The sequence below is a fragment of the Pezoporus occidentalis genome, unplaced genomic scaffold (genome assembly GCF_034315485.1).
Source record: "Pezoporus occidentalis ecotype Australia unplaced genomic scaffold, CSIRO_AGI_Poc_V1 ctg106, whole genome shotgun sequence".
Lineage (NCBI taxonomy): Eukaryota > Metazoa > Chordata > Aves > Psittaciformes > Psittacidae > Pezoporus > Pezoporus occidentalis.
In genome coordinates, this window is record NW_026912843.1 from 1,631,653 (window position 1) to 1,656,638 (window position 24,986).

At 41.7% G+C, this 24,986-nt stretch overlaps 1 protein-coding gene and 1 long non-coding RNA gene across 9 annotated transcripts in view; one reads left to right on the forward strand and one right to left on the reverse strand.

Moving 5' to 3' along the window:
• The window catches only part of RAF1 (Raf-1 proto-oncogene, serine/threonine kinase), a 77,987-nt gene that overhangs the window by 25,546 nt on the left and 27,455 nt on the right, over positions 1-24,986 (reverse strand). Inside the window, exons 1-2 of one of the 8 annotated variants that reach the window (XM_062620551.1) lie at positions 17,349-17,612; positions 6,888-6,943 (exon numbers count right to left, since the gene is read on the reverse strand). The exons of 1 other annotated variant lie outside the window; for it this stretch is intronic. The gene's annotated coding sequence lies outside the window, so the exon portion shown is untranslated. Of the gene's footprint in view, positions 1-6,710; positions 6,819-6,887; positions 6,944-17,348; positions 17,613-24,986 lie in introns of those variants that run through there. 6 more of the 8 variants (XM_062620598.1, XM_062620594.1, XM_062620604.1 and 3 more) reach the window with 6 other exon arrangements.
• The window catches only part of LOC134164730 (uncharacterized), a 44,989-nt gene continuing 43,338 nt past the window's right edge, over positions 23,336-24,986 (forward strand). The window contains exons 1-2 of the long non-coding RNA XR_009965228.1: positions 23,336-23,602; positions 24,216-24,298. This is a non-coding gene — a long non-coding RNA (uncharacterized LOC134164730). The remainder of the gene's footprint in view (positions 23,603-24,215; positions 24,299-24,986) is intronic.

The window sequence follows — 24,986 nt, forward strand, 5'->3', positions numbered from 1 at the left end:
AAAAAGGAAAAGAAAGACTAAGGAACAGTGAAAATAAGATGATGGTTTATTTCCTCCATAAAACTGCATCCTTCTATGAACCTCTGAGAAACTGATGTTCAAAACTAAACAGTGCAAGTGCACATGTTTGCCAGGTTAGTAGATGGTTTCCAAATTAACCCTCAGTGGTTGCGCACATCACCTGTATTCTTGATCACCACTATGAAAGGGAAAGAAAGTCATATTAAAGCTGCAAAGTCAAAAAGCAAACCAGTCAGGAAATGCCAAAACAAAGGTCTTCCAAAGGGCTTACACTGAAAGCCCTACACTGTTCCCCTGAAATCACTAACAACTTCATCCAGTACATAACACCAAACACTCCTTCACTGAGCACCTATCAGTATCTATTAAACCCATTTCATGTGTGGTCCTGTACCTCCTTTGTTGTAAATGATTTGAATCCTCCAATTCACTTCCACATGCCCTTCTGTGTGATACCCATGCCAAGGAAAAAAAAAGGAGCTCCTCTGCTTATGTCAGCAAAAAGATGGTGTTTGTTACAGCTGAAGAGCTAAAGTAATGGAATTCATGGGGGGAAAAAAACTCCACTAGTGTGAAGTGCAGAGTCTGGGATGCCCAGAAGGATAAACTTTCAATGTCAGTGTTTTTCACTCACAGCAGAACTCCAAAAGCCTTAGTTAGATTTTAAGTCCTTAACACTGCTACAGACCTAAACCCTGATCTGAGTAGTTGCTATAAAGGAAACATGTACCAACAAGCTTCAAGAGAGGTTTGGGTTACATCAAACACCTACCATAGCATGCAAACTGCAGCAGCAGGACTCTGGGCCTCTGACACTGCTACAATGGGATCTTTGGGTCCCTTCATCAACATTTCTTTCACTGACAACAGATACAATATGAACATGCCCATCCTCTCCCTCCCTCCTGCCAGTTGCTGTCATTTCCACATCAATGCCATCATTTGTGTAGGTCCAGTTGTCCAAAGGGTCAAAACCCAATCTCAAAATCTAATAGGATTTAGATAATTGGAAATGATGGGTTTAAATCCACGGCACATGAATGACAATGGTCTTACATTTGATATAAAAAGGATGCAGAGAATGGGAAGACCCAGAGACATTCTGAAAAAAGGATGGAGGAGGGAAGAACAGATTTTGGGATACAACTGAGCTCAGCATGCACAAGCAACTACAACCATCTCACAATTCATATGAATTGCCTTCCTATCAGCAGTCAGAGAGCTGCAACAACCATATTCTGCATATGGACAGGTAAGTGTGTAACTACTTAGATGGCAATAATAAAAGCAGAGTGGAGATAAACTGTTCGATAAGAGGGTAAGATAAACCCCAGACAGCTTGTTCTCTTTCCCCCTCTTAATGTACTCTCTATGGGGAACCCTACTTCATTTCACCCTTCTAGATAATACATGAGAGAAAACAAGAAGAGCTCAACTGGATTGCTCTACCGAGCTATTTGAGATAAGGAGTAGCAGGGCAACAACCAAAACCCTCCTTGCAGTCACTGCCGACCTAAGTTAACAACATGCTAACGTTACAGCCATGCTGCCAACATCTCCATAAAAATCCAAGAGAAAACAGGAAACGACCAAAAAATGCAAAATTGCACCCTGGCAAAAGCAAAGTTTCATACCAAAAAAGGTACTTCCCTGCTCCAAGTATGAAAAGCCTGCTGCATAATGTAGAACAGCATGCTCCAGAAGATCACAGAAACACAGTCTGAGGTTGTTGTACACACAGGCAGACTTCTGTCAGCCTTCTGTACAATACAAATGTCAGTCGTATCTGGGATTATGCATTTGCATCCTTCTCTTTCCTAGGATCTTTGCCTCAAGGAGGTGCTGGATATTCTCAGGACTGTGTACATGTGGCATTATCCTCTCTCCCAGCAACGCCCTGCTCTCTCTTGCCACCACACTTCATCAGTGCATTTTTGCCCTCTTTTTGGCTGGAGCTATTGACGGTGCTCCTGGCAGCTTGAGTTCATTCTCGGATGTTGAGAGCTCCCTTTCTAGAAAATGAAAGCACTTCCTCAACTCAGCAAGCAAATGTAGCATATGCCACCCTTAGCTTTCCTTCCTGCCTAAACTGAAGGCTAATGGGCTCTGTTCACACACCTCAAGAAGGAGCTACACTGAAGGTAGAAGACGAACCAGATGTGGCCTGGAGTGGACAAAACCTGCAAGCAGCCTGAGGCTGGAGGGGTAGGGGAAAATAAAGGGAAGGCTAAAAGATACTTGCAGTCTCCTGGGGAGAGACAGGGAATCCATGATGAAAAGCTGCTAAACCTGCTCTGGGCATCCATGGTACAAGGACATGCAGTTGGGAAGGTGGAGCTTGTTGAAGAAACATCAGCAATCAACTGTCCTGCTGCTGACTTTTGCAGTTATTCAGAGGCAACCCTCATCTGGGATATTAGGAGGCTCCAGGCCCTCAGCAATACCTCTTCACTCAGGCCAAGAGTCTACTCAAGAGCACTTCAAGTCTGATACCTCATGGGCAGCTACCGGCCATGCTCACCCCCCAACACTAGTCACTGTTCTTACTCCAAGTTATTACCATGGAAGAACAGAGACAGTAGTAAAAACTTCTTCTTAAGAAGTAATTTGTGACTGAATGACATCTTTCCCCTGCCCTCAAGTGTAAAGAAACCAAGCTTAAAAATTGTAATAATATATACAAAACCACCCCCTTTGGACTCACAGCTCACTGCAGACAAAGATCTGAGGTAAGAGAATCAGCATGGCAATTACCTGACCAGCTTCAAACTGACAAAAAAATCCCTACCAAAACCTCACACAATGTAATATTGCACACAGGCACACATGCACACAATTTCTAGTTGGCACATTGAACAGGGAGCCAAGCACAACAGCACAAGACAACAGACATCCTAGTTCCCAACGTACAGGTTAGCATGGCCACCTTCTGGCCCTCTGAATAGGTAAGACACGTGCACAGCACAGCTTACCTCTCAGTGCGCTGTAACCTGTGCCCTAGGATTAATTCCCTCATTCATTTGGGGTCTTTTGCTTTAGTCAGAAATTGATGAAAGCCATTTTTACTGAAACTAATTTCATTTTCTACAGTTCTCCCAAGATCCACACCAATCCACTCCAGTAAAAACATCTGATATGCTCTAAGGAGAAATTTCCTTTAAAATAAAGATTTTACAATTATGCCTTCATAAAGACATAATTCTTCATTTGTCTCTTTCAGAAAAACTAAGTTTTCTTCCCTTAAATAAGTTACAAGCACATTTTAGAAACATTACCAGATATTAGACTTAAGTTTAAGCCATGCTCAAATAATGCATCACCAGCTGAACGTTTTCAGGCATCTTCCTAAGTTTTTTCTTTAAGATACATCTTCCAGCAACTCTCCACTTTCATGAAAATGCCTTCAAACAGCCTGTTACAACTGAAAAACAGCACAGCAGCATTCAAAGATTTAAGATATTAAAAGTATGAGTGTATCAGTCCTCTTGTGGATCCAGTAGGAAATTGATCTTGATTCATTCATGTTAAACAGTCAATGTGAGCAGAAAAGATAATCTGATACTATTCCTCCACCTCGCACAAGTACTCGGCCCATCGTGACCAAGACTGCACTTTTCATTAGAGCTTTTGCACAGATTACAGATTTTGATCACTAGTCATTTGAACAAGCGCTAAAACCAGAAGCAAAAATGGCTATACAATGTGTCCATCTCACAGTAACACATCCCTGGACGTCATTCACTCAGATCATCCACTCACAGCATTCATTCACAGCCCAAAGATACTTTAACTTGTTCCATGACTAGCAAAAAGTGTTTAGGCTGAACTGGTAAGGATTTTAATCTGTCTCCCAAATGCTGAAAGTGGAAATGAAGCAGCCTGGAAGTTCACAGGATACAAACCTAAACCTAAACTCCCCATATAGAGTTTATATGCCTTGCCCTTTATTTCTGAAGCAAACACCAAAAGCTTTTAAGGAAACTGTAAATTCAGTTCGCCTCCCAACACACACACAACCATTTTTATCCATGCAAACAGTTAATAGTCACACTCATGTTTAATGAGATACGCATACAAAGGCAAACCACCACAGAACAAAACCCAAGGTGCATTTCAAAATGAACACTTCTGGTAGAAAAAAAAACAAGCTTTAAAAGTGGCTTAAAAGAAAGTTTCATCTCTGGCACAAAAAGATGCAGATCTGTGTAAACAGAGTAAAACTTTGGTTAGTAAGCATAAACCAAGTCATACTACTTGGCTGGAGCAGACTGTACTTTGGGCTCTGGTTAGGTATTTATTCGTCACCAAGCTATCTGCACCTTTGGCCGCTCCATGCCTGCCCTCCTCTCTTGATTAGGATGGTGCCAAGCTACATTTCCCAACTAGTTTTTGGGAAGATCTGTTTGGTTTGTCCTTTCCACACAGCCTGCTGCCATGTCACCCACTTCCTTTCACGTGAAGTTCAAATGGTCAAACTCTGTAAGCGTCCCTACAAAACCCAAACTCCTTCATTAGTGGAATGCGAGCACTGAACACCCTGCTTGTATCTAAAAGAGCTCAAAGGGATATAGAAACCGAATCCTCCCCTTTCCCAATCTCAGGGAAAAAGGAAAATGCAGCAGGTTTTTCCAAGCTTTTGTAGATTTTAGTCAGGCACAGCTGCTGAGTTAATACAGACTCACACCAAAGTTCAGAAAATTGCCACTGAAATACCTACGACAGGCCAAGGCAAGCACGAAAAGCACACACATTCTGCACATCCATTTTGTCCAAGTTTTGCTAACAAAGCACCAGAACTCTATGTCATGGAGTAAAACCTTTTTAGTATAGCTACTTATATTTTTTATCTTATAATCAAAATTGATAACTATTGAGAGGTGGCCACTCAATGCTTTCTCTCAAAGTGTGTTCTCTCAGCATTATGAAGACTATTAAGGCTGAAGTTCTATTTGAGACATTCTCATTTTTTAATTGGGCAAATTCAAATGCACTACTAGAAATAAAAACTGAACACTGCTTTCTTATATCTGACTGGATCAGAATCCCATTATATGACATTCTTGTCACACTCAGACTTCTTGTTTCTTCATTAGAATACTAAACTCTTCAGAGCAGAATCCTCCAGTTTAGAGTGATCTTTAAAGCAGACCTTGCACTGCGGCAGTGAGGCTGTGAGTTTACATGTGCATTGCCATTACACAGATAGGACACTCTAGAGAAGCATTTTTTTATCCCCAGTCTTTCAATCAAGTGCACAGACATTCTCAGACACGTGCCTATTTGCATTCTGAACTTGCTCATGCTTGAATTGTTTCAAGTCGGGATGAAAGCCCCAAACTGTGTGTACAGTTGCCTGGAACTGATCCACTTTACAGCAAGGATGGAAAAGTTACTCAAATGTCAGCAATTCACCAAATGCCCTTCCCACACAACTTCTCAAGGATTAAACAAAAGTGACTGGGAATTTCAGCACAAAGAATTACTGGTTCTGTCCTCCCTCAGTTGCATGTAGTAAATTAAGTAACAGTGAGGACACTACCACTGAGAACATACCAGTCTTTAAACCAACCTCAGGTTTGCTGAAAAGGAGCTCAGCCTAAGATTAGGTTATTCAAGTAACTAATGGGAGCTGCTAGTTAAGCTAACTGTAAGGTTCAACCATACCACACTGGCTGTTAGAACTGCGAAACAGCAGGCAGTGCCAGATGATGTGTACAGTTAGACACAACAGGATGCAGTAATCCAGCTAATTCCAAAGTTGGGTGTTCTCTGCATTCGCCCAGGGCAGCTTTAAACTAATAAATTCACTTTATTAACCATGGGCTCTGTGCCAGAAGCAGCAGTGCCATGGGGAGGTCAATACTGCATTTCAAAGAGCCTGGGCATGGAAACAATGTACAGATGAGGGGAGCAGGGAGAAGAGCACCAAGAAAGGCTTGGAAGGGACATTGAGATACTCTTCTGTGAGAAGACAGACCAAAAGATTCTCCCTTGTATTTGCTGATATAGCACCTGGGAATAAATAAAAACCTGGGAATAACTGAGCATATGAACTAAGTCTAATGCAATACTACTTGAGTAGTTCAGTTACAGGCTGCCTGAACAGCTCTAACAACTTTATTTGATGGTGTCCTATGCACTAGTATTTGCAAAAAAACCTGCATAAAATGGCAAATAAAACCAGAATGTAATTAGAAGTTACAGACTGTATACAAGCAAAATTACGTTATGTCAAATATTTCCTATCCTGAGTGCCTCTAAAAAGAAATGATGCTTCATTTTAATGCTATCTTACATTATTTTACTAAATAATCCATGAAATTACACTTCTGGTGTGGGTGGGGTTTTTTTTATTTAATAAAGTGCCATAGTAGACTTTTTATTTCAGAGATACAATCTCAGAAAAAGGAGGGGATGGGGAGGGGGACACGACCACCAGTTGTAAGATAATGTCACAGATATGGTTTACATTAAGTCTGGATTATTTTCAACAGGCCTGTAGTTGTGTGGCAAGGCAAGTGCTATTTGTAGAAGACAGGCAAACATCGAGTCCTAAAGTTCTAAACTGAAGAAGGGCTTTCCACCTGCAAAGTAAATACCCATTTTAGGGGAGACTGACTAAAGTAAGAGCTTCAGTTAAACATACACTTTGGATAAAGCAAGCACTGAACCAACTGGAGGGATCGTACCAATCTTGTGCAATTCTTTCAAAAACAGAAAGGACATTCCAGCAGCAGTGAAGGAAAACAGGCACCAAGCTCAGCTGCAGAGTTTCCTGTCCCCCAGGAAAGATCCAGGGACCTCAGAAGAAAGAATGTGGCAGGGTAAGCAGGAAGGGAAAGATAACCATTGAAAGTTATTTATACCTTTAGTTCTGCTTTCAGCAACTGAACTCCTATGACAAAAGGATGAAGTACATCATCTGTGGAAGGTAACACAGAAAAACAGAAGATATTTACTATTTTAAGACAAATTTGTACAGGTGTGAAACATACAAAATACATAACCAAGAAATTACTTTGTGAATTAACATCAATAGTAGAGTTCTGCTCAAGTTCTCAGGCCTTTCCAGTCTTTCACTATTTTATGCAACTTTTCAGTGCAATGCAACACACTATGTAAGGACAGACTGCACGACAACCAAATGCCAGCCCAGCCCAACATCACTTCATTCTCATTCAAGAACATCATCAAAATCTTTCACAGCTAAAAACTCACTGAAGTAAAATCAAGTATAAGTTGAATATTTTCTTCTCAAGACACTGGAGAACACAGAAACACTGTGCTGACTCACAAATGTTATGACAAAACCTGGATCCAAACCAAGCAAGGAATCAGAAGCTAAGCCCTTGAAGGCTATCTGTATCTTCCATGAAGCACTAACTGTAAGAGGAAGAATTCCTAGGGAAGCTGAAGAGAACTTGATTAAAAGATTGGAAGCTCAGATTAGTTCAAGAAAGAGGTGTAGATCAAATACACAAGAACATTCACTGGACAGTAAATGGTAAAATGCCTTCTTACCCAAAATTCCCATCTTACTTAGCAATTCCTAAAACAATCCCATACAGAGATGATTAGAGAAGGAAAAGATGCAACACAGCCAGAGTCACTGTGGCTAGAAGGGACCTCTTAAGATCCTTTAGTTCCACCTCCCTGCTCAAGCAGGCTTGGCTACGCTGGGCTGCCCAGGACCACATTGGCTGGGTTTTGAGCACACACACCCCCAGTACACATTCTACAGCCTCTCTGTGCAACTTGTTTGAGTGTTTGATCACCCTCACAGCTAAACCAATTATTTTCCCGTGTTCAGATGGAGATTCATGTGTTTTAATTTGTCCTCATTGCCCCTTGCACTGTCAGTGGGCACTAGTGAGAAGAGTCTGGTGTCCTCTTCATTCCCATCAGTGTATTTTTACACATTGACAGGATCATAGAATCATGGAACGGTTTAGGTTGGAAGGGCCCTTAAAGTTCACACAGTTCCAACCCCCTGCCACAGGCAGGGACACCTTCCACTAGAGCAGCTTGCTCCAAGCCCCTGTGTCCAACCTGGCCTTGAACACTACCACAGATGGGGCAGTCACAGCTTCTCTGGGCACCCTGGGCCAGTGCCTCAGCACCCTCATAGAAAAGCTTTATCTTCTTCAGGCTGAACAGTCCCAGCTTCCTATTGTCTTTCTTTACGTGTACTTCCTTGTATTTAATGTAAAAAAAAATAAGAGATCTTACATTGTTAGCTCACTTTTGGTTAGAAGCATCCTCTTCTCCTCAATAGTGTGTGGGGAACTGCAACGTTTTTACCCAAGACGGTAAACTCCCAAAGACTAACAAACCAGAAGAATGCTTTGGGACCCCCACCTTGAGCCACTTAGTAACTGTAAAATCAAACCTACTTACAGTCTGAACTGTACATTTACCCCACTTACTAACTTGTGTACTTCTCAAAGACAAACATTTAGGAACATGACATATAAATAAGGTGAATATTATTTCCATCTTGGAAAAAGATAAGCAGGGAGACTGGGAAGAAGAGAGGATTCTGTGTTTTGTACCCCAGGGAAAAGCTGGTTCTAACAGCAGACAAGCAGTCAGCAACACTGGCATATTTAGGAAATAATCCCCACTGAATCAAGGCAGAGGAGGTGTTTATTTATTTTTGACAGACTCCATTACTGAGGAATAAGGTGTGAAAAGTGACATGATCAGAAAGTATGTGGGGGCCAGAAGCAGAGTAAAACAGGGAAGAATGAAACCACCATAAGAACCATGAGAATAAGCAGAAAACCAGAGAACCACATCCTCCTAGGAACTAAGGAAGGCATGGGAGGGTAGGGGGGGAGAGAGTTGGGATTTTGTCTTTTAAAAGTAGCCAGATTGACAATTCCTGATAAAAACAGGGATGCAGTTCTGGTCCTCGCATTCAGCTACAAGGTCAAGAGATTCATAAAGACCAGCTCCTGAAGAAAAAAAAGAGCTAAAAACTGAGCTGAAAAGACTCCGGGACAAACTTTGGGAAAAGTCAGTATGATGTATAATGTTAGATGAGAAAAAGGAGAGAAAACTGATGGGGAAGGGTAGAGGTTTTACAGACTGAAAACCTAAAGCATTTTAATTGTAAGCTCGGTCAGAAGAAAAAAAAAAATCTCACATAAAACCAAAAAGAGAAGGCATAGCATAAAACTAACGTGATGGGTTAATGCAGCAGGTATGATTATTTCTACCTCCACCAAAAGTAAAAGCTGTAAGGGTGTAAAAATCACATTTTTTTCTTGACAGATAAGAGATGCATGAAACGCAACGATCAGCAAGATCATTTGCTAACAGAACTGGCAACAAGGAGGGTTTAAGAAGCGAAAGAGTTGACAAAAATAACTAGCTGCTATTGCAGATGTGAGATTCAATTAAACCTGAGAATTGTTCACCTAAGACAATGGCAAAGCCAAGGGAGCAGAAAATGACTCTGGCCTGGAGGAAGTTTGCCTACTTGCAGGATTTCCACCTGAGATACTCCAGAGTGCAGGAGAAGGAGCAAGGGAAGCAGGTGTTCTGCAAGGTGAACTCACAGAAGTGCACCACTGACCACACTTCAGTGTCAAACCACTGCTTTTGAAAACTGAAATATTCTGCTACAAATACACACCTGATTGCAGAAACCAACAGAGCAAGAGTTTAAAACACACAGGGCTCCAAACTGCTACATTTGTGTTTCAGTGGTGACAAGTCACTCCCATACTAAGCACTGATGGTTTCAGAAGATCCACCTGGACAATACTGTGTTTAAGATTAGGTCATCCCAAGCGTGAAACATTTCAGACAGTCAAACATCTGCATGGGTTATATTCCAGATGTGCTATTTCTACAACTGAAGCCCAGTGCTACACTATTACGGCATTTTTGCTGTTTCCTCCAGTTTTCACTGCAATCAGTCTGGTAGATACAGCACTTTGCTACTGGCAGTGCTGGAAATCTATTCCCAGCAAGAAATATTGATTTTCTATTGTGTGAAAAGAGCCATCAACCTAAAATGTAATCAAAATCAGCTAGACTTTTTAGAAGTTACGACAAAACCCTCCTACTAGACTTAATCCTGGGCTACACTGTTAATTGCCTGTCTCTAAAATCAATCACATTGTCTATTTAAAGTCTCCATGGGAGAAACTGAGAAAGACTCAATATACAAAGGAAACCAAAATTAAAAGACCCCCCCCGCCAGCCAGATACTACACAAACAGAAGTGAAAGAACCTCTTGCAGTTACAGCAGCAGTATTATTTGTGATGGCAGGGTGACAGAAGAAAAAGTATTTTTAAATCTAAGACAATTTTTTGTGTCAATCTGCCTGACAATGTTATTGAAAGATTTCTTCAGAGCATAGGGCATTTCTATAAAACAAAATGATTCCAGGTACTGTCCTGTAATTCAACATCACAAGGGCAGATCTTACTGGAATAGGTAAAAATAGCACTAGTGGACATGCCAAAGGAGAGTCTTTCCACTATATGGCCTGTGCTTAGATTGCAACATCAGCTGGCTCTCTTTTTATAACCTCCTGATTGCCAGTGAACAAGTTACACAGTCAACTTAAAAGGTTTGAGAAATCTAAGAGTAAGCTCTGGAACTCACTTTCAGCTGAAATCAATCCACTGTATCACTCCAACATGAACACTTTGTTTCAGCATGCCATTATTGCCTGGGTAAGCTTTATACTTGCTTCTAAAGCATTTAACACAGATGAATGATGTAATTCAGAATATGGTTTATTTTTTGTTAAATGTCAGCATAAAATTAGAGGCTTGCACACTTTGTTGTTTCTTTTGGCTACCACATACTCTGGCAGCTACTTAACTTACTACAGCCTCTTGCAGCTGCACATGTGCCATCCTCCAATGAACCTGGTTTAGCCCATTTCTGCAAATGCTCCCCCCTCAACTCCAACAACTCCCTAGCACCAGAACTCTAGATAGGTTTTTATCCTTGTTTCCACATAAAAGACAACAACTGTCACAATATGAACCTTTCAAACTGCCACAGCACTGATCAAACTGAGACAGAAAGGTTCTGCTAGAAGAAATTCATGCTCCTTAGCCAGGAGCTTGACTTACAGATGACTGGAACTGCTCAGCTTTCTAATTAGGTACAAGGGAAACCAGTATCCTCCCATCTTCAACACCGCAAACAGGTTTCTGCCTGCTCATGCTTACAGATTGGTATTGATTTGACACAGCTTTCAAAAGGTATTGGAGGGAGCAATAGGGAGGGAAAAGCAAGCTGTAAAAAAGAAGGACATCACTCACCTTGCACAGGTACTTTTATCCCCTCTGAGAAAACCTGAATTACCATCAGTGTATTTAACTCTCTTGAAGTTTGAAAGTGCTGGCATAATCAAAATATGTTTCTTATTTGCACAAGGTGGCCCCAGCACAGTGCCTACATGAAGGTCTCATGCAAATTCAACAGTAGTGAGAGTTCAGACACATCTGCCATACTTAGTACATGACTTTTACAATACAGGTTCTAAAAAACCACACAAAATGACAAGTGCAGAAATAAAGAACTGATAAAAGTTATTTTAATGGGCTTAGGAAATATGTGAGACCTGAAGGAATTGAAAAAATACGTATCAGAAATTGTCAAAGTAAGGGAAACATTACCCTGATGGTAACCTTGGAATTAACAATTGATTTCTAAAAATATTGTACTTTCTATGATACTAATTTGGGAACAATGTAACAAACAGGTTTGGGGGAGCAATAAAGCCTGAATTTTCTCAAAAATCACTGAAATATGATTAACAAGTTTATTTCCTTCCCAGCAACACTGCCACCGCTGAAGTTTCCAGTCTAATGGTCCTCCCTACATTTGCTGTATTACTGTGCAGGACTCTTGGCCTGTGTTCCCAGGTAAATTCCATGCAAACACAAGGGAGAATGCATATCTTCACCTGTTTCCCTATGCTGCCTTCAGTCTCACCAAGAAACTCTCACGTAAAATCTCACAAGTAGTTTCTTCTACACAGGGGAAATCACAGGACAAAGAACAAAGACTGATAACTTACTTGTTTGTTCAACAAGCAGTCACAGTGGCAGACACACATTTCACCTCTTTCACAGATAGTAGAAGGGTAAAGAGAGAGCAGTGCCTTTTGTGGCACACGAACAGACTGAAAAGACCAGTCTATTCTACTAGAAAACATTGAAACCATGACCAGATGGCTGAGCAAACACAGTTAAATGAGAACAGAATCAGAAAGTGGAACATGCGAAAACTAGCACACATTACTGATAGAGTTGACAGGGACATATGTTGGAAGCTAACGACCAGCAAAAGAAATGACATTACAGAAAAAGAAACTAAACTTCAATTAATCATGTATTGAAGTTTCTCAATGTATAGCCAAATGTTAGCCCTATAAAAGTACATTAAAGACATCCTTCTCCTAGATGCATACTACCTTGCCCCTCCCTCTTGCTAGTGTCTCCAGCCTGGTGTTTCTAAAACCCTCATTGTCAAAACTCTAGCTTGTTCTGTAGTGAAAAGATGTCTGTAACAATACTATAATGGGGGCTGTGAGCCATTTTTTCAAGTCTAAACCTCTGAGCCAGCTTTAATGAATATGGTTAACCCCACACCACACCCAGCTGCAAGTTAGTGAAGCAACCTCCCTTCAGCCTGCGAACTAAAAATATACAAGATGTCTCAACTGCTCTTAACCGATACTACGTGTTTCAATTGGAATGCAATATTAACAGCCCTTTTGTCAGCTGTTTGTCAGAAATGAGATATTTTAGGGTCAAACCAATAGCAAGTGTGCAAGGTAAGCTCAAATTCGAAACAAAGCAACATAACGTAGTAGTAAGAGAAAACCCACAGCACTACCGTAATCGACTCAACATCTGCAAAGCCACAACACAGCAAGCGAAAAGATTCCACAGAGCAACGAAACCAAGAACAACAAACATAAAAAGGGGCTTATATCAGAGAAGCTGGAGATACAGGTCCCATGTGCAGATTCTCAGATAGTGCAAAGAAAACAAGGCAGAGTCGCTTCCACACTCACCACACACGCAGATAATTTGCAAGGCAATTCTAAAACTCTTTTGCCTGAAGTTAAAACCAATCAGCTTTAACTGTGCTATTGCTCTGCTTCATTTACGTGAGTGTGCAGGATACATCTGGAACATGCATGGGAGAAACAGCAGAACCCAGACACACCTGCAACTGCAAACAAATCCAGTGCCCTGTGTTTGCCACCATGTTGTTCTACACAAATCCAGAGTTTTAATATGTTAAAAATCTAGCTCTAAAAAGCTTGTCACACCCTACACGCAAGCAAAACCCTCTGGAAAACACACGTATCCATCACATTGGTTATGCCACTTAAAACCCCAATAAAAGAATACTCACGTAAGTAAACATTCTATTTATTGTCACTTATAATTCTTAGCTCTGAAGTCTCCCATGAAAATGCTTTCCTCATTTACAAATGACTCAAGAACAGTGCTTTGTCTATCCTCACCTTCTATATGTACTGCAGCATTTCAGTACACAAGATGACCATATTCTATTAAACTCTAAAAGGTCACTACACACTGCTGCCACAAAATCAACTTTGTGTGAAACAGATGACATTTCTAGTACAAACACAATATTCAAGTCACTACAGGGATAAACGTGTGCCAGCTGCTTTTCAAAGCAAACCCCTTGTTTACAAAAAAACAGAGGACGCAGCAAGAGCCAACACAGCACTGAGAATTAGTCACAGAACCTCATCCAAAACAGACTTTGTTTTCAGAGGAACTAGGAATGTCACTAAATACGTATCTGGATTACCCATAGAGAGTAAGTTCTATCATGCTGTCTCAAAACTCATGAGCTCATGCATGCTTGTTGCTAAAATACCTTGTTTTGTCATAAAGCCGGCATTTTTACTTGATTTCCTAGTGTTGCAGCAACTCGTCTTCCCATTAATTTCTAGAGCTGGCAAAATGTTTCCACAACCTTATTCAATACACAATGGATATAGTTTGTACCAGAAAATACTGAAGAGTTTTGCATAAGCAGTTACGCAAAAGCAATCAAAACTGGTACAAGGCAGACGTAAACACACCTGCTCCATTACAAATGCCACTTACACCGAGCTTACTGAAATCCTGCTGAAATGCTTGACATTTTAGTTAAATCACAAGTTTTAATCTGCTTTAACTGTCTTGGCTACTTCTCCAAATAAGGAATAACTTTGACTCTCGTAAGTTGATGTTTTTCTGAGAAATAGAATGGTGACTTCTGTTTCTCTTCACACAGTTACACACTCTTTAGATTTCTGAGTTCTGAAGTTAGAAGATGGTCCAGGAACCTACTCCATACAAAACAATCTTCCTTTTGAATTATTCGTTTGTTTCAAGCTCTATTTGCATACAAGCTTTGGAAATTCAACTGCACCAAGCCATGCTTCCTTTGTTTGTGAGGCAACTGGCCTTATGTGATCATGCCATGCTGCTGCCTCTCCTCCTGCAGCTCTTGGATGTATGAGGTTATTTCAACTCAACAGTCAGGTACAGGCATCAAAACTCCCACGGGCTATGGAAGAATCCTTTGCCCTCCCATCATCAGCTGGGTGCCACAGCATAAACCTTTCGTGTGCCAGCTGCAGCAGCACATCACCACCAAGGAAACCAAGCCGACATAAAACCCTCCCTCTTGCCTAGCTGGCAGCCCAGGAAGGTAAGCAGGCAACAAAGGAATAGAGGGAAAGGAGGAGGAAGAGGAGGAGACAAAACCTGGAGGGTGTTAGGAAGGCAACAGCAAAGATGGGGAAGCAAGGGGTGCCACAAAGGTGTGGCATGGGGAGTGACCAAAGGGGTCATAAAAGACAAAGACATGTTTGCAGCAGACATGATCAGAGCCCCAAATACACATTGAACTAGACTTTGTTAGTTCATCTGCTCTCATAACTTTATTAGGAACATAAGAGTAATTTAAACATTCTGTATTCGTAACACAAAAGTGAATTTATTAACACAACTCCTGCATTTGAAACCAACAGATTGAAGACTTACATACAGTAATTTTTCAAGCAGCTTCTGGTCCCCATCTCTTATTTAGAAATTTTAGAACAAAGAGGTCTCATCATCCCAATTTAATTTGTTTTCAAAGACACAAAACAAGGAAAACTTGTTTTTTCCCCCAACTCCTGGTTTCCCAAAAGTGAATTAGCCAAATAAATAAACTGGGGGGAGGAGTGGAGTATGTCCCCGAAGAAACTAGTGCTGATTTAGCATACCAAGAAATGCTGACCAATGATTTCCATGGGTCATGTTTGTGGTTTATAAAATGTGAGTTATTTTAATAAGTTGTAGTAAGTTCAGGCCCTGAGACAGCAGTAACTTCAGATGTAATTTAAACAGATTTTGTTGTTGTAACAGAATAAAATATGGAAAATTATAGGTAAACACAAAAGGCATTCAACTGAAAAAAAAAACAAAGTTTTATCTCTTCTTTGGAGATGTTTTCTCTGCTACTTCCAGATTCTCTTTCAAAGCAGGTTAGTCAGCAGTGTTGCACAATAAGTTGTCCAGTGCTGATGATATTAAGTATGGCAACAAACCATATGAAAAACACATTCCAGATTTCTGAAAGCACCACTGCTCCAACCCAAGTCAGCTAGTCCACTTCTCATTTAATAACCCCAGATTAAACTGCTTACCATATTAACCAGTCAGCCATTTCATGAACACAGAGACAGATCTATAGCTTTTTAATGATTACTTGTAGTCTTAGGGTTTACTGATGGAAAATTTTCATTAAGACAAACAAAATTAATGCCACTTCCATTCTAAATGGGTGTCCACAGAATGGATTCAACCAAACTGCCTGAAATTAACTCTCACACTCACCGACCCAATCTTTTCTTCTGCACCACCACTGTAGGCATGCCCATTCAAATTATATCCTTTTTTTTTTTTTTTTTTTTTTACACAATGCACTGATCCTTTAGGCAATATCTGGGGCTGAGTTTTTCAGAAGTGTTAAAATAAAAGACATTTCAAAAGTCTGTTGTACAAATCTATTTTCAGATATTTTAAGTTGGCTTCGGTTTTGGAAGAATCATAGTTTTACTCCATTAAAGGCCCTTCTTGTTCTGCATACCTACAATTGCATCTGGAATGCACACTGTGCTGTTTAGCAATTCCACTACAACTGGTTTTGAGCTCTCATTGTCCCAGGTAAGGTCCCTCTATTTATGGATGTCACTCGAAGGCTAAGAAGGAAAAGAAACTCTACACAGCTTATTTAGCCTGAGACGAACAATGGACAAGAGCCGTGCTGCTGTTACCACAGCCAGGTTGTGTGTACACTTAGGCTGTAGATATAATGCGTCCAGAAACAGCACAATCCTGGCTCTGCAGTAACACTATTTCTACATGGCAAAGTTGTAACAGCTTGGAAGAAATGCGGTAACTAAAGATTCTTACTCCAGTTTTCAAACGTCTGTTTTTAAACTCAACCGAAGTCGACAAGAAAGACCCGAGCGAGCCGTTCAAACCCGAGAACGCCCCAGCAGAACGCGTTCAGTTATGCTAATATACCGTACACGCATTTTCCGCTCTCGGCGCAGAAGATCAAAGTAACAGAGGTTCGGGAGGCCCCGCTGGAAGCACGGCAGGGACAGCGCTGCCAGCAGCGACGCGGAGCCCCACGGAGGCCGGGCCAGCGGAGCCGCCGCCGGGACCCCCCCGCCGCGGCCAGGGCTCCACGCCAGTGCCGCTGGATGCCCGTTGCTCATCCCGCCCGCCGGCTGCCACGACGCCGGACCCCAGCCGCGGGGCACACCCGCCCGGGCCGCGCATCCCCCCCGCCAGCCCCCGGGCACGGCCCCCTCCGCGGGGCTCGGCGCCGGGGCTGACAGGCGGCGGCCACGACACACCTCCCCTCGCACCTGGCCCGCCGTGGCGAGCCGCAGGCACCCCCAACCCACCTCCGTCCCGCTCCCTGCCTCTCCTCTCCCGTCGCGGCGGCAGCCCCCGCCCGAGCCCGGCACAGGCGATCCAACCGCGCAGGGCTCCGCAATGAGCTGCAGCCCGCAGGTACGGAGGTGGCCGATTCCTTCCCCCTTCCTGCTAGGCCGTGTCAGGGGGCGAGCGGCCGCCCTCCCCCACGCTGCTTTACCTCACGGCCCGGTCAGCGCGCCCGGAGCGGAGTCGCCGCCGCGAGCAGCCGGCGCCGATCCAGGCGCCCTTCGCCGAGAGCCGAAAGGGGGTAAGGAAGAGCCGCTCTGTCCCGCGTTCCCAGCCACGTCCCCGTGGCTCGCCAACCCAGCGCCACTCGTACCTGTGTCAGTCCCTCCCGCCGGCTCACCCCAAGCTCTTGCCCCGCTCGGTGCCGTCCGTTTCGTTCCTCATCTAAAATGGCGGCCACACACTCAGCGAGACATTTATCCTCCGCCCATCGACCTCTCGGCGCTCAGCTCCTTCCCTTTCGCTTGTCTCTCCTTCTCTTCCCGTCCTCCTCCTCCTCCCCGCCTCCAGGCCTGACCGCAGAGCACCGAGCTGCCGATTGAGCCCGCTCCTCCCCGCCCCGCCGCGGGCCGCCATTTGGAGCGGCTGAGGCGCTGCGGCTGCCCCCGCCCGGCCGCGGAGGGAGGCGCCCCCGCCGCCTCTCCTCCTCCATCGCCTCCGGGGGTGAGCGATGAGCTCTGCGCTGCGTCGGGGAAGACGGAGCGAGCCCCACAGGGGCTGCAGGCCGCCTCCCCTGAGCCCCGCGCCCCCCACTCAGCCCTGCCCAGGGTGAGCGCCGAGGTTGTGTGAGGGTTAATTAAGCGGGGGCCTCGGCCGCTTCCAGAGCAGCGCTCGTAAGTCCTACCTGTGCCAAAGCAAAGCCTGCTTGTGCAGGGAATGGGCAGGAATTCCCCAGGGGCGGTACGTGCCGAGAGGGGAGGGGTGTGAGCTGCTGGGGAGGCAGAAAACACACAGCGGGCAACCTCTGTTCCTGCAGGAGACGGCGAGCGGCTGTGGGACAGCAGTCCCCCGTGTGCAGCCCGGCCCGCCTCCACCTGGGAGCGAGGTACGGAAGAGCCCTGCTGTCTGCAGGTACTGCGGCTGCACGGCAAACCGAGCTCCGGGAGCTCAGGCTTGAAAACGCACAGCCCTGCGTATTCACTGCTAATTTATCACCCCAAAACAGAGCTTCCAAAGGTAGCCGTTGACAGAGTAAAACATCTCTCCTAGAACTGTTTCTTTAAAGCGCATACATGCTTGCGTTAAAGTCATATATTAGTTGTTAATTAAGTAAGCACTTCTTTAAAAAGAGCCTCCATCAAAATTCTCTCAGCCTTATTTGGGATTTGTCTACAGAAGAAGGTTTCTTCTGCTATAAACCAAGGCTTGAGTTCAGCTAAAGTCACATGAACCTCACAGAGGCAAGGAAAAAGAGCAGTGCTGTCTCTCCTAAGCACCAAATAAGAAAAAACACAACCCATGCAAAGTCTGTAGCTCCTGGTGCCCTCCGGGAAGAGGTGTGGTTGCCAAGTAATAGGAGATTGAATTGGGGATGGCAACCAGAAGCTCCAGAAGGCTGAAACAGACATTTCCATGTCTCTATAGGGTACTACAGCTGAGTACCCCATTCCCATACATTCTGGAAGTTATTCCGATGTAATAATGCCCCCAATTTAGAGGATAATTGCTAAAGACAAATTTAGCTATAGTTTTTGGAGCACTTTTTTTTACAAGACAAAGCACATGGAGATTTTAACCCTTCTAGTAGGAAAATCACTTACTCCTTTCTTATTCTCATCCCCATTGCCATGGGCTCATATCTACCAGAAAAGCAAATCCAAACCAAGGACAACGTTTTAAAGTGTGAATCATTGTTTTCACATTCTTACAGAGCAACTTTTCTCTTAAATGGTCACATTTAAACTGAAGGAGTCCTCTGATGCACAGGCACAGTTTACATGACTTTAACAGGAGTCATATCTATGTACCCAACTGCAAGAGCTGGCCTTGGAGAAACAAATAAACTAAAAGCACTGTGTACAATAAATATTCACACAGCTTAAGACTAAGCATATCCATGTAGTATGGTAGACAAATAGATATTTGCAAAATATGCAAAAAGAGTTTAAAATATTTTAATAGAAAATACAAATAAGAATATGCCATGAGATGCTTAAAAGGGAAAGAAGAGAGGGATAACCACCTCAAGAAGAGGTGATTTTGACAGAAGACCTTTCAGAAAGTTTTAAACTTCTTCTTTAAAAGAGTAGGAAGGTGAAGGATTGTAGTCATGGAGCAAATGAAGAGGGATTCAGAGGAAAGCAAGCCAGGTTTCAGATAAACAGTGTAACACATGCAAAAGAAACATAATCGTTACAAGAAAGAAAAAGCAAACAAGAAAACCAAGCAAAGAAACTGGAACATTACAGCACTAAAGCAGAATGGAAACAAAACTGAACAAACTTTCCAAAATAAGCTGAAAATTGTTAGCATTCTTCCCAAGGTTTATCTGTTTGTGTTTAGTCATTAGGTTTGCAACATGTTTAACATGCGAGTGTCCAGGTATTAAGACTTTCATTGGTGTAGGCATATAATACAAGCTTACATTTTCATAATCTGAAGTGGTTTCTACCTCTATAAAAAGCAGCCAGAGGAGTGATTTGAAGGAGAGTGAGAGCTAGGGTTCAAGGTGGGCTGAGTTAGTGACAGTAGCTATTAACTTGAGACACTAGGCAAATCTGTAGAGGGGTTGTAGACTCAGGAAGTCCCTTTCATGCAGTGGGTATGTCAGAGGCAAAGCTATCTCAGCTTCACAGACTTGAGTTTCCTCACAGTTAAGAGTGGGATGGATGATTCTAAGTGGCTATCTTTGAGAACAGTTTTAATACTGACTGCTGGAAAGCAGCATGTAGACTATAACCTGTTACTAACTTGTGGTTCAGTTTGCTATGTGCAATATTCATGTACTCAACGCCTACTTCACTGTGATTACTTGGGGAGTCTCAAAAAATATAAGATGTTTTAAGTGACATTCTGTAACCTTCATTGTAGCTTTAACACATGAAATACCGATCAGGAGTAGCAAGCATTAGTGTAATGCTGACTGGGAAAAGGAAGAAATGTATATACACACACTTTCCTACAGAATGTGGGGTATCAAATCTTACTCCCTTACTCTTCAAGCCAAGGATTTCTATAAGACAAACTTTGCCATTTCATCCAAGGTTATTCAGTCCGAGCCACATTGTACTGCTGCAAGTATTTTTTTATATATATACTATAAATTATTCTCTTATTAGAGTTTTTTGTTTGCTGGTTTTCAATAAAGCTTTGCTTAGGAAAAGCTGAAGTCACATTAGACACAAAAGAATTGCAGCATGCAGAGACCAGGAAGAAAGTGGCCTTGAGCAAATCAAGCAGTAGCAACCTGAAAAAGAAGCACTCCAAATAAGGAGCAACTTACTTGTGTGATGATGCATAAACTATTTATATTGTGTAGTTCAGCTAAAAGACTTTATTATTTCCCCATGTCACTGAAGTGATCAAAGAAGAGGGGTGGGAATGTAATTTATAGTTTGTTTGCATTTTTTCATGCATTCTCAAATTCAAATTGCATACATTACTTTACAACAATAGGACATCTTATATATGAAGCTCTTAAAGCAGCAAACTTGTTTTGGTGGAATGGAAACCCTAGCACAGTCTGTTCACATTAATTACTGTTGTTGTTTTATCCTGAACAAGCTCTTAACTCTTTATTTTCTCCATATCCAACTAAATGTGGGTGGTGTTGGGCTGGCTACAGTGTGTAGCTTTCTCCACTCTCTTCAGCCAAATAGTGAAGCTAAACCTTGGGAGTCTCTCTCTTCCTTATGAAAATAACACCTAATTTCCCATAAGTACAACGCAAAAGACACCTCCTTCCAACAGCTTCAGTCGTTATCATCAGTGTTAGATTAAGCATGTAGTGACTTCATTATTTCCCTGGAAAGGCTGGCTTCTGGAAGCAGATCCATTTAAGCAATTCCTGCACTCAGAAAACTCAGGGGAAGGCAGTCAGGCTGAGACAAGGCTGTGTGGGCTTGCGTATCAGCAGGTTCTAACCCCCAAGAATTTCCTTCTTTGTCTCAGTACAATACAGAATAGACTGCCTGGTACAAACCTCAGAGATGCTGAAGCATGATGGAATAACAGCATATATTTTTAAGTACACTTTGGTTTATTTACTGCCAGGGTCAAGCTAACTTAAGTGCTTTAATACAGTTACAAGAGCTGTTATGCAAAGTGTCTTTTGTCATGTTTTACACATGCACACACCTCGTGAGACACACTGCCTGAGGTAAATACATTTTGCCATAGGTGCCTCCACAGTACTGCAAACAAGTTTTACCTTATTTGTTGACCATTCAATTCTGTATATAAATCTAAGTTAGTATCTTTCATTTTTCCTTTCTTTCCTCTTTTTTTACCGCTTTAACACTTGCATTTAAGAAACACGTTTATGTAAAAGAAACATATACAATTCCTTGTAATGTCAAGGACATTATCCTCTGCTGGTTTGTATATCCTTCCAGAATCAATCCCACCTCTAATACTATAATCCATCTATTAGGCAGTCATACTTACATGGTTCTTGGGTTGTCCTTATATAAACCTAACAATAAAAATATTCAATAAAAACATCAATGGCAATAAATTTTGAAGACAAGTTTTTGTGGGAACACTTCAGAGTAAAATTGAAACAGATTTTCATTAAGCCTTGCAGTAATAAAAAATTATTCTGAGAGCAGTACACAATAATCTGTTACTGAAAAATTTGAAGTTATATTTGCCTTAATTCAGTGATACTCATATGTGAAACATCCTTAAAATTGTCAACAAACTCTGTACCAGTTTTCAGTCCTCCATATGCTCCTACTGTAATTTATGGTATTATAGATATCCGGTGTCTCTGGGCTTGTTATATGAAGTGCAGCAGAGAATTTCTGGTTCTCCAATTTTGCTGCAATGCAGTTTGCTTCTAGGAAAATTCAGAGGCACTGCACTCCCCCATCCAGTTCTCTCAGACTTGTCTCCAGCCAGGGGAGCTTCAGGTGCTTTCCTGGTTCAGGTATAGTACGTATTACCAAGATTTCATTTTCTTCTCATGTAAAGAGAAGTTGTGACACATAAGAATGCTGGTCCTAACTTTGAAACCCAAAATGAAAGCAGAGGTCCTGCTAACAGGCAGTTGTCCCTGCTCCATGACTCAGCCCATGTCCACTGACTCATTTGCTTCTATACACCTTGGCTGCCTCTTTGTTTGCAAATGCAGTACCAGCTGGCTGGAAAAAATGCAATTAAACAATTAAAGTATCACCAAAGCCACCTAGTTTCAAAGGGGTCTCAGTTAAATGGTTAAAAGGGATCACTAGTTAATGGTGACACATATAGTTGTATTTTATTAGGTGACCATAGCTGTGCTTTTCCTCTGTAGATGGAAATATATTGCAGGGATAGCAGTTAGATTCCCCATGCAAGGGTCAAGAATCAGAGTAACATTCCTTTCATCACAGACACAACTTGGGAAGCCTCAAAGAGGAGCATAAGATAAATGTAGTTAGTGTACCACCATACACCGTGAATATGAAAGCATTAAAATCATTTTAGAATAACAATTTATAGATTTAAAGTGAACTGAGAGGTGCTGCCTGCACAGTGAGTAAATTCACAGTCTGAATAAACATTATTTGAGCTCAAACAAGGCGAAAAATTAACAAAATCTAGGCTTTCATGTGTGGGTATTTGAACAGTCATTCCTCCTTCATAGACAATAAATACAGCACTTTGGTTTACATATGTATTCTATTTTTGAAACCCAACCAAACTGGTTTATTGGGTTTATTTTGACTTTCTGAGAAAGTCTAACCACAATAAAATCTATTCAGAGCTAGGTACTAGAGTTTAAAAATAACAATGCATAAATAGCTCTTTCCTGACAAACATTCTTAGAACCAGCCTGAATGTATAACTGCTCAGCTGCAAAAGGGTTTTTATTACACCTGATACAGAGCTACATAAAGAGACTGATCATCTGATCTGGCATGACTTCAAGCTGTGCATTGGTTTTCCTGAGCATGGACAATTTCTAGTGTGTAAAACTGAACTGCATTCAATGCTGGGTTTCTCTAGAAGTTACTAATTGTAATAATGCACATTAGGATGACAGCAAAATTCCATTTTTCTATGAAAAAATTACAAGTATTGATAGGGTGAAATAGAAAGAGGGGTGGATGTGCACGTATGTATCTGTTATATCAGACTGCATGTGTACATTCAAAACACATGGAGGGATGATAGGCAACAAAAGGTAAAATGATGAACTTTATCTTTTTATAAATCCCATTTGTTGTGTTTCCTCATAAAAAAGCCAAACTTTCTGATGAGAACCTATTCTTGTCATATGTATCGTGTACAGAGACACTCCCTTGTGCTCTTTTTGACTCCACGCTTAGCTTTTATCAAAGGCAGATTCTAAGAGACAAGGGAATCAAAAGCAGTCTAGCCAGCATATCTATCCAAGCTGCTCTCCAGCACTGCCATTCCCAGGTAAAGCCAGACTAATCAGAATATAGGTACAAGGTTATAAATACCTGGCATCATTCTAAATACCTGGCATCGTTCAAAGGTTCAGTGAATCTAGCAAGAAGACAAAAGTCCATTTTAACCACGTGCATATATTCGTGTACTAAGAGAAACAGAGCTCTTATTTACTGGATTCTGTTACAAGAAGCTCTGCAAAGGCAAAAAAAAAAAAAAAAAGAGGATTTGGCTTTCAGCACAAGCCTATTTATCCATTGTCTTTCAAGTTCATCTCAAACAGTGAGATAAACAAAGATAGGTGATCAAAGGCATACATTACCTTTGGCAATAGACCCCTGGTTTAGCTAGCCTTTGATACTTTGTACCTCGGTGTCACATACAGCAAGCTGTGCTTGGAAGGGAATGACAAGGGTATTACAACATTATGTTGTAAGCAAGTAAGCTCAGAAACGGTCATGAAAATAGGACAACAGTGACAGAGTTTTGTTATTAAGCTGATGAAGCTCAGTAGCTGTACAAGTATAATTTCATATCAGAACTGCCTAAAGCGTGCAGGGTTTCAGAGCTAGACTAAGGTGAAAATGTCAGTGTATGCTAATATGCCCCATCTCTGTTCCAGGTACCAGCATTATCATTGTCAGCAGCAGAACAAAGCAGTAGGTTTCTCCATGTGGAGCTCTGTAGGATGATGCACCAGTGGAGGTTTGAAATTAAATATATTGCATATGTATATGGCTAATTTAGTCTGCAATTATAAAAGGGGGTTGCTTTTGTCAGATGTTTCATGTCATTTGTTGAGGCTTTTGTTGTTGTTGTTACAAATTCATTTCTCTTAGATTAGGCAGTGGTGAGATTGATTCTATCCATCAGGATATCATTTTTCTCCAGTGGAAATGTCAGCTTTATTCTGTTTAAAACTTCGAATACAAAATGATGTTCATTTTGGTCTTGTTTTTGTAAGTGCTTTTTTTCTTTTCTTTTTTTTTTTTTAATTTCTTTCTGCAAGATAATAAAACCCCAAAACAATGCTATGAGCAAAACAACTCAATTATTTCAACAGTAATTAGCAAAGACATCAGGTCAAAGGAATGCAAACATACAAGTCTCTTGCTATGCCTCACTGCAAAACTGTGGTGTGCTGCGTTAGAAGATTTGTTAAATCTTTCAGCAATTGCAGGGAAATAAGTATCAACATGTCTGCTTGTACCCAAGTATTTTTAATATTTTCAAGATGTATATCTAATACTCAGATGTATTCAGATTAATTTATTCAGACATTCCTTAAGTTCAACCTTATTTCTGGTGGAGACAGAAGCTTTCTATTAGCAACAGATTATGTAAGCCTTCCTTTTGCATTTCACCTACATGGAACAGTGACATAAGGAATTAG